Here is a 10,879-nt window from a genome sequence, read left to right as displayed (position 1 = left end):
ATCCAAGGGATCTTAATTGATCTAGGTCTGATTTTCACCTTCATCAGGATCATAATCAACTTCCTCTGCTGGAACTTAATCAATTAGCCCGTTAGTTATAGATACCAGCAACTAGAAACATGTCCAGTAACTTTGGGATTCGAAGATGTCATCTAGTACCCATTTAGCAGGAGAGGACAGAAGTCACAGAACAACATTTATGGAGGTGTGAATCCCATTTCCTTCGAGTAACAAGTTCTTTACCAGCAAGTGCAGCAACATGTAAAGTCACATCACAGGAAGGCTGAATACGCGTTTGCATTAAGCAAAACACATTTGCACATGGAGTGGGGTTGGGTCTGTGAATGCTGTGTGTTACATGTGAGTAGAATCTTGTTGCTCTGTTGCGTCTTTTGTCCATTTTGCGACGCAAAAGATAGACCTTCGGATCCCTTCAACCTGAAAAAGGAAAAACGAACACCACTTTGGATACCTTGCCTTGCACAAATTTCCTCCTCTCTTTGCACAGTTCGGCTGTGGGGCTCAAATGATTCCTCGTGATATGCGCTCATTATGTGCCTTCATGTGGTAACTGTGGTGCTAGAGTACTGATTGAAGAAGAAGCCTACACCTAGAATTTGTCCATGAATAAGTAACATGCTTTTATATATATGAAAACCTTGATTCTTGAACCTTGAATCACCTTGGACGAGCCACTCTAGCCTTACTCCTAGAATGATATTTTGTCGTTGATTCCCTATCAGCAATGCTGTCAACCCATGTGTAATCAGAAATCTGACAAAATAGATTGAAAAAAAAAAAGCTCTTAGGAAACAAAAGATTTAAATTATTTAGTGATAGTCCCATGACTGATTTTATGCGGACTTTCCAACCAGAGGAGAACCCAAATTCTAAAAGAGAAAATTGTATATGAGGTTTCCATGATAACACTACAGAAAATACAATTTTCTATTGCTCTAGATGTAATAGGGTACTCGAAGATGAATTATATGTCAATTTTGAAATGTGATTTTGTTTTTCAAAGTGGTTTTTAGTTAGAAATGTATTAAAATAATATTTTTTTTATTTTTTAAAATAAGCACATAAAAATAATCTAAAAATACTAAAAAATATTAATTTAAAATAAAAAAATAAAAAATCTTATTTTTTTTTGTAAAAGTAATGAGAGACTAACCAAGTGAAAGGAGTGCGTCCATACCATGAGCCTTTCTTCAGCAGACCTTGGTCCGAGCCCACTGAGCCAATCTTCGTAAGGCTCTGTCACGTTGCTTATGTCCATCCTTGCACTACCCAAGCCTTATACTGGGACGAAGCCCACCATTAATCTAAATTGGTATGCAACTTCGACCCATGTCAAAATCAAGAAAAATAAAATGAGCTACTACTTTATAATAAAATTACTTGTTACTCGATTAATTTTAGTTACAAGCCAAAACTTCAAATCTTGTTTTTTTTTTTTCAATTACAAGCACAATACTAAACAATCACTTAAGGTTGGGAATGCTTAACTTGGATATCAACGAATACATACAAAACAAGTCATTTATTTGATGTAAAAGATCCTTCAAAACTTAAATTGATATTAATATCAAGAAAATAAGCTTTAAAATTATATTATGCTTATTTATAGAATACAATTTAAAAAAAAAAAAAATTATTCTAAAAAAGTTAATTCATTATCTTGAGATTCTTCTAAAAAAGTTAATTCATTATCTTGAGTTGAGTTTAAGGGTATTTATAAAATCTTGAATTCACACTGTTCAGGCAAATATAAAATAATTAATATATTTATTATTTATAATTTATAATTTTAGACTACTTAAAAATACGAGTTTATAGTGACAATTTAACTACTATAAAATCTATCAAAGTTTAGTAGATTGTATATTATTAATGATGATCATAAATTCAATACTCAAGGAATATATAATCATGAAATATAACTTAATTTAATACATTTATGTTTTGTCATCATAATTTATAACAAATAGATTGAATTTGAACTGAAAATAATAATTGACTTCAAGACGTGTTTGCTCATTTAACATTAAGTCTAGATAGGATCTCAATAAATCTTCTATATGAAGTTATTATCTTATTGGATTTTATAGATATAAATCTACTTGTAAATTTTAATTTAATCTGATTACATGAACAATACTAAATACTATTATTTTAATTCATCATTTGAAATTAATATATTTTATATCTAAAATATTGGGTTTTAATTATTAAATCATTTAATCGTTGAGATTTAATATTTGTTGACTTTTCTAAACGAAAATGGAAGAGTAACATCGAAATTCTTAGTTATCGGCAAAATTGATATTTGCGACAGGGAAGAATAAAAAAGAATTGGAAAAGTCATAGTCGCCGTCTGTGGGAATCGAACCCACGACCACATGGTTAAAAGCCATGCGCTCTACCAGCTGAGCTAAGACGGCTTTTGTTAAGAAACGACATTATATCTAAATTCATACATGTACATAGGCAAATGACATCTACTATTTCCCCCCTCTCAATCCTCAATAATCTACAGTTCACATTCTAACGAGTGCATGAAAGAGACCCGTTTAAAATCACTGAAATAATCTATTGTTGAATTGTCATAAAAAATAAAAATAAAATATTTGAATGGGAATAAATGGTATTATTAAAAATATCAAATCACTTGATAGTATTTTAAGTGTCAACAATAATTTTTATAGCTTAAAAGAAAAATAAAAGTTGATTGGAGCACTGAATCTTAATAATTTTTCTAAGAAAAACTCGTGTATAAAATAAATCTTAATAAAAAATTATTGTTTCGTATTACGTGTAATGTCGTATCCTAGATACATAAATTTTAATAAAAAATTCTTATTTCTTATTAGTAAAAGAAAAAGGAGTTACCATCTAATATTTTATTTGTTAAGAACCCTAACTAGTCTTGAAAATCAGGTACGAAAACTGATTGTGTAAAAAAAAAGGTATGAGTACCTTAAATATATTTTACCATAAGTAAGCTGCATTGTTTTGTTGTCTGATAAAATCTAAGGTTTTATCATGTTTTCTAGTCGTGGGTCCCGTCTATCTAAATTTAAGAAAAGTCCTCCTAAATAAGGAGATTCTTATTTTAATGTGTAAAACTTAACTGTTCTAGCATCCAAAAAAAATAAATTTAATATCTAGAATACGTATTACGTGTAATGTCGTATCCTAGATACTAAAAGACAAACAAAATAAAAGTTTTGTTGTTGAAATTTTGGCTAATATTCTCTTGACTTTCATAAATTAGCTATTAAAGCCAAAATACATGCTAAAACATTATTTTTTTTATGTATAAAAAACACAGTATGATTTTTTAACTTTGAAACACTTGGCCAAATGCACAAAAATATATTATTTTTTTATAAGTTTTGATGAAAATCGAGTATTCGTGGGTCCCGTCTATCTAAATTTAAGAAAAGTCCTCCTAAATAAGGAGATTCTTATTTTAATGTGTAAAACTTAACTGTTCTAGCATCCAAAAAAAATAAATTTAATATCTAGAATACGTATTACGTGTAATGTCGTATCCTAGATACTAAAAGACAAACAAAATAAAAGTTTTGTTGTTGAAATTTTGGCTAATATTCTCTTGACTTTCATAAATTAGCTATTAAAGCCAAAATACATGCTAAAACATTATTTTTTTTATGTATAAAAAACACAGTATGATTTTTTAACTTTGAAACACTTGGCCACATGCACCTAAATATATTATTTTTTTTTATATATTTTATAAGTTTTGATGAAAATCGAGTATTTTAATACTATATTTGTATTTTTACGATGTAAAAATATAAATCAATATTAACCAAAATGGATAGAAAAAAATTCAAGAAAATCAGTAATTTTTTTAAAATATTTTTAATTAGAATGGGTCAACAATGGCCCAAAATAAAAATGGGTCAGCACTGACCTAACATAGAAAAATAGGCTAACATCGGCCTAAAAATTATAATTAGATGGTTATTATGCACAGCACAATAACCAACTAATTATTTTCATTTCGTGTAAAATGTGAATTGTTCACGTTTTGCATGCAATTGAAAGCAAAGGAAGATAGAGTAGAGAAGGAGAAAAAGGAAGAAGAGGAAGGGAGGGGAACTAACCTGCAGCTACTCTTTGTGATGTTGGCAATGGTGGAGGTAGCAGAATGAAGTTGCTGATGGCAGTGGAGGCGGCTGAGCTGAAATTGCTGAGGGTTCCTCTTTTTTCCTTTTCTTTTGTCTTGGTTCGGTTTCTCCACTACCTCTGCTGGTGGCAGAGCTGCTGCTATAGGTGGCTTAAGGAAATTCTCGTAGCAACGACGAGGAAGGTGATGATGGGTCGTGACGGTGATGGTGGCGGCTATAGTAGTCTTTCTCTCTTCTCTTCTTTTCTCTTCACCTGTTTTTTTTTTTGTTTTCTCCCTGCTATTTTTTTCTTTTTTTTCTTCAGTCCCTTCCTTTCTTTCAGTCTTTTTTCCCTCTCTCGGTTCTTTCATCTCTATCCCTATCCTGCTTCTCTCTTCTTCTTTGTTTTTTTTTTCTTTTTCTCTGTTTTCCTTCTCTTCTTCCTTTGTTTTTTCTTTTCTTTCTCTCTCTTGGTTTTTCATTCTCTTCTTTGCTCTTTTTTTTCTCTTTTGGTCTTTCCCCCCTTTTCTGTGCTACCCCCTCTGTGTCTATATGTAAAAACAGAGAGGAGGGAGAGGTTGGGGCGGCCACAACCCTGCCGCCCCATGACTGCCCAGGAAGGCACGTCTCTTTTGTTTCTCCAACACGTGGGAGGTCAGGGGTCAACTTAGCAAGTGGTTGCTTTGAGTCGGTGTCTTTTTGAGCTTTTTAGAAGAAGAAAAGTTGGTGAAAATAGAGGAACAAAACTTTCATCTTCTCCTGTTTTTTTGCATGTCCTAGGTAAGAAGAAAGGCTACAGTGCAGCTCAAAATGGCACCGTTTTGGGCTTTTTTTTAACAGCATATGAAACAACACCGTTTTAGCCAAAACACGTCGTTTTATTTAAATAAAAACGGCTCCAAATTTATGTCAAAGTCCAAATCGGTCTTCAATTTGTAATTTGTTCAATCAAGTTCTAAATTGCAATTTTGATTTAAAATTCAATGCAATTGCATCTCTGTCAAAAATCAAACAGCGGCGCTGAAGTTTTTCCAACCTTTTCAAATTGGTCCTTGGTCTTGAATTTATGCAATCAGCACTGAAGTTGGCCAACCTTTTCAATTTGGTCATTGGTCTTGAATTTATGCAATTTAACCCTAAATTGATTAATAAACTTTTAATTTTTTCAATTTAGCCCTTAATTCGATTTAATTGCAGCCCATTTATTTAAGCGTCTTTTTCAGTTTGGTTTTTGGTTTTGGATTTCTTCAATTAAGTTCCTAATTAGCTATCAAACTTCAATATTTATGCAATTAAGTCCATAATTTGACCAAATTAACTTTCAAAAATTATGATTTGACCCCGAAACTTTTAATTTTTTCAAATTAAAGCCCAAATTAACTCCAAAATTAATTTTTCTTTCAATCAAACCCTCCATAAATTCAATTAAACCTTCAATAACATTTAATTGAGTCCATAAACATCTGATTTTAGATTTTTCTTTCTCAAATTAAATTTTATTTGTCAACAGAGCTCTCATTAATCAACAAAATATCGTCAAATTTTAATTTTTATATTTTTAAACCTTCTCAACTAATTTTTAGTCATTTCCTAGGCGTTCTAACATCCTCTTTTAACTGTTATATTTTTTATAATATTTTATATTTTTTTTATATTTTTTGAAGAGAGAAAAAATATAGGGAATAACCCAAAAATGGATTATAACAATTATAATAGACATTAGCATAATGAGATTCTTTAAAACCTTTACCTTTTAAAATTCTCATGAAAAAGATTATAAAATAATCACGTCGTCATAATAAATGAGTATTATATTCATTAACAAAAAAGGAAAAAAAATCCTCAAATATCTAAAGAAAAAAATAAAATAAGTTATCCTCAAATATCCTTAAAAAAATCCTCAAGTATCTAGAGTAGACACAACTGCATGTTCGTAATTTCCATGAAATTGAATTAAGTGGAAGAAAAAGGAATTGCACTGTGACTTTTGTTAAATTATAAGCAAGCTATCTAGAAATTATTCATAACGGTTAATGAGAAATGATTAAACTAACATCGTGAATGAGAGAAGTGCTTGTCACAAGGATAAATTTTGAGCTAAAATTAATTGTTAGGCAAGCTATCACCCAATAATTAATACAATTTTTTTAATTAATTCACTCATATTTATCAACAACTACGTGTTTTTATATCAACAAAACTTCTCTAGACCCTCACACATTATAAATAAAATATAAGACTGAAAGGTTTAATAAAAATAATTTCTCACTATAAAAAAATAAAATGAATAACTAAGTATTTTCATATCAACAAAGGTTCTTCAGACTCCCACACATTGTATATAAAATATAAGACCGAGAGGTTCAATGAGAATAATTTCTTGTTATAAAAAATAAGAATAAAGACAATTTTTTTTAAAGACAATTATATAGTAACAATCGGGCATAGAGCATATAGAGACCATTAATAATGCCCGGTGGAATGGAATGGATGATAATGTTTTTGTTAATATACATTTAACATAGTTAATGAATTATCATTATAGTAAAGGAAAAACCAGCAAGAAAGATATGAGATGTTCCGACAAAACTACATGAGTACAAGTTTTTATATAATAAGTTCTTCTTGAAAAGAAAATTCTATACTCTTCAAATGGTGAAAACCACATCAACATAATAGAAATTTTATTTTCATAACTCATTATGTTGGGTCAGTAAACACAGAAAAATAAATGTTTAAAGCTTCTACTTCAAAGTTTACATGATTCATATGAGCAACTTATAATTTTGAACAGCTTATTATTTTCACAATTTCCTATCTAGTCTTTAATGATTTTGCATTTGTTATATTGGAAGAAAAAAATAGGCTCAAGAACAAGGAATATAGAGTTAATAGTTCATACCATGCAAGTCAAAGATAAGAAAAGTCTAATTCAAGAAATAAAAATACTATATAATGCACAACTATAATAAAAAAAAATAGCACTTTAAAAAGGATTGTTGGTATAAAAAGAACGTAGAAAACACCCTAAAATTGGCAAAACCTCAGAGATGTATAGCATGAACTTCAAATGATGGAGATATTTTATATAACAAAACAACAATGGTCTTTAATGATAGAAAATAAGGGTTGTTTACTGAATTCACGATTAACATGATACATGATTTCATCATAGGAATTGGTTTGATTATATATATGAACCTATATCTGGAGACTTAGTATTCATGGTTATAATCATGCCTTAAAAATAGCTGGCATTGACGTCATCAAATTAAAAATGTATGATGGTTGAATCCATACTATTTAAAAAGTACAACATGTGAAAAGTTTGAAGAAGATTTTCAAGCTTTTATCTTTCAGACAATTAGATAGTCTTGCTTTAAGATTTACTCTCCTATGGAATGGTCTCAGTCCATATAAATGGATAGAAAATATAAGAAAGAAAATTAAATTACTTAAACAACCCTATCATATTGGTGTGTTTGTGTGCATGCATTTTGTTACCTAATTGTTCATATATTTATAAGCAATTATTGAGAATTTATTAGTCGATGGCTCTAAGTTAAAAACTTTTTTTATTAGATTTATAATAGGCACATGCTAAATTTTTTTTTATTAGATTTATAATAGGCACATCATGATTTAAATATCTAATTTTTTCATTCTTGAAAAAGTTGCATTAATGATGATGATTAAAACAAATTATAGTGCATGATTAATGAGTTTCATTAAAAGCCTTGTAAAGATTATGTTCTTTTCAAAGTTGGTTAATAAATTGAAAAGTTAAGAATGCTGGACATGAATATAACAAGAATGCTGGACATGAATATAACAAACATTTGCAAAACAAGTCTAGGGGACTTTATAATGCTTAAATTGGTAATGGTGATGGAGGAAATGAGCCTTTAAAGTTACATTGTGTTTGTTTATAGAATAAAGATTTAAGAGAAACAAGAAGTTATTTTTTTTTAAAGAGGTTGATTCCTTACTTTGGGTTCAATGTTGCTTATAGACCCTCAGGGTGTCTATACAAGAATATACTATTTAATGTGTTTATTATTTATAATTTTGAACTACTTGAAGACACAGGTCCATAGTAACAATTTATCCACCATAAAATCTATCTAAGTTTTATGGGATTCTAAAGAGTCTTGTTTTTTAAGTCTGCAGTTGAGTCTAGATGGGATTCTAAAAAGTTTTTTATTTGATGTTATTGTTTTATTGGGTATTATAAACATCTTAAATCCAATGAAAAGATCGATGTTATAGATTTATTATGCTAATAAGATTTCTAGAAGGTTGGACTGACCATCTTAGATTTAATTAAATATATAATAGGTCATATGATCTATCTATATATATGAAAGGATGTGTTTTGTAATTACGTTTTAGATATTTGATTGATGATTCATTATAATTTTAAATATATATTTTTTTATGAATTTTATCTTAAATTTTACAACACTCAAATTATATAATAGGGATATAGAATTCGTAACAATCAATAAAGACACGTCAATATTGAATAACTTGATTGAATAAATTTTATATATATATATATAAACTTAAGAAACTAAATACTTCTATTACATTTTTGCTTTGAATTTTGTAATGTATTAACAGGAACTCAATAATATTATTCATTGATTCTGGTTTGTGGAGTACTGGTGTAAAACTAGCCTAAATACGGGTCAAACTGCTAGCATCAGAGATCTGTACTAAAAATCTTCGATCAATTCCTAGTGCACTGAAAGAGGGCCTAATTGTACAGTACTATTCATTTCCGGCTTCCTAGGTCTGCATCGCTCCCTCTCCCTCTCTGTCTTTCAAGGATTCTAGCTAATCTAACCTTATCGTGGTCGACTTGGAAAGAAACTAAATCACAGTAGTCACATGCTCTCCTCAGTATATGTTTAAACATCACACGCAAAACATGCACCCATCTTGCAATCTCACCCTACGTATCTAGCCATCTCCCTCCCTCCCTCCCTCCCTCTTTCTCTCAGCTGGCCATGTCCGGTGTTTGGATATTTGACAAGAACGGAGTGGTTCGCCTGATAAAAAATCCTACAAGAGAGTCTTTCGAGCAGAAAGAGCCACCCCATCCAGGCACAGCCACGGCTCCTGGGGCTAGACCCAGGGTCCTTGTCTATCTCCCAGCGAACCATGTGATCCGTTCCTACACCGAACTCGAGCAGCGACTAGCAGAACTTGGCTGGACTCGCTACTATAACTCCGACCAGCCCAGCCTTCTGCAATTTCACAAGTCTGACAACTCGGCCCATCTCATTTCTCTTCCTCGAGATTTCGATAGCTTCAAATCTCTCCACATGTATGATATTGTCGTGAAGAATCGATCTTTCTTTGAAGTTCGAGATCCTGCAGCGAGTTAAGGTATCGGTATTGTCTTTCATCATAACAGTGTTCCAAATACAACAAAAAAGGTTATATTAACTGTTTGAGTCTATCAGCTGGTACGTAGCCATAACATGTAAATTAGGACTTTAATTAAGTATAAATAGTGATTTAATTTCTTGGTTCCCTCTTTTTTCCTCAGCAAAATGCGTGTTGTTTAGGGGATGGGAATTTCGAGAGAGTGCGCATGTTGTGTGGCTAATGTAATTTGTTCTAGTCTGCGTTAGTGTTCTGGAAATTCTCTCTTCCCTCTCTTTAATTCTTGTTCTTGCTCGTCATCCTGCTTCTTGTTATTTAATTTGTTGTGAATATTGTTAGCTGAAGACTATATATTACATCTAAAATTAAGATTGTGTAGAACACCTGCATCAAGTTTGAACGGCTCAAGGAGAGGATTCCTCGATTGCAATCCAACCATCAAAGGCAAGAAATTATAAACTCATATGTCTGTTATAGATACTCCTCAAGGAATTCTGTCTGATATAATTTATCATACTCCCTTTGACCAGGACAGTGAATACTACGACTGCCCTTTCTTGCAGCCTTTTTTATTTGTGTCGAGGTTAATTTAAGTTGATTTTTAACTTGTAATTTAAAGAACAATTATAAATATATTTGCTTTGGATTTCTTTTTAATCTAAAAAAAAAGATTTCATGAAATTGAGTCATAATTTTAATTTAATAAAAATTTAATTTTTTATTTTTAAATTATGAAATCTAACTTGTATTATCTCTCTTATGTAAAAATTAAATGTTGTCTTGAACATTTTTTATTTAAAACTAAATTATGATTCAAAGTTAAAAATTAATGTACAGGTTCAGAGAGAGATGATATTATCGTACCAAGTCACCAACGAGAACTCTAATTAGTCATAAAAATTGTTTTTTAAATATATTTTACTTAAAGATATGTTAAAAACTATTTTGGAAAAAAACTATTTTTTAATGTGATGATTATTGTTTTAAAAATGATTTATATATAGAAATGTATTAAAAAATATTTTTTTATTCTTTAAATTTATTTTTGATACTAAAATATAAAACAAAATGATTTTAAAATATAAAAAATGATTTAAAATTAAAAAGAAAAAGGTGAAGTACTTGTTGGTTTTTTATTTATTTTAGTCAAGTTGAGGACCTAGAGGTCTACGAGTAGAGGGTGAAGTTTCATGCAGAGACTGCTATATAAAGTTCAATCAATGGAACAGATCCCGTGTTTGTACGTACGAACGTACACCAGCCCACAGCAGATCATTGTTACGGCTCTAAAGTCTATGCCCATAGCCGTAGGTTCCAGGAGAGGATCGATCGTGATCTTCCTAACT

The 10,879-nt window shown here is 30.4% G+C and overlaps 1 non-coding gene across 1 annotated transcript; it reads right to left on the bottom strand.

Annotated features, from left to right (window-relative positions):
• Positions 1-2,371: 2,371 nt before the first annotated feature.
• TRNAK-UUU (transfer RNA lysine (anticodon UUU)) lies at positions 2,372-2,444 on the bottom strand. Its single transcript has one exon. It is a non-coding gene; the product is annotated as a tRNA-Lys (tRNA).
• Positions 2,445-10,879: the final 8,435 nt, after the last annotated feature.

This window comes from Populus euphratica, unplaced genomic scaffold, assembly GCF_000495115.2.
Source record: "Populus euphratica unplaced genomic scaffold, PopEup_1.0 scaffold88.1, whole genome shotgun sequence".
NCBI classification, from domain to species: Eukaryota; Viridiplantae; Streptophyta; class Magnoliopsida; order Malpighiales; family Salicaceae; genus Populus; species Populus euphratica.
This window is presented reverse-complemented; position numbering and strand designations above follow the sequence as displayed.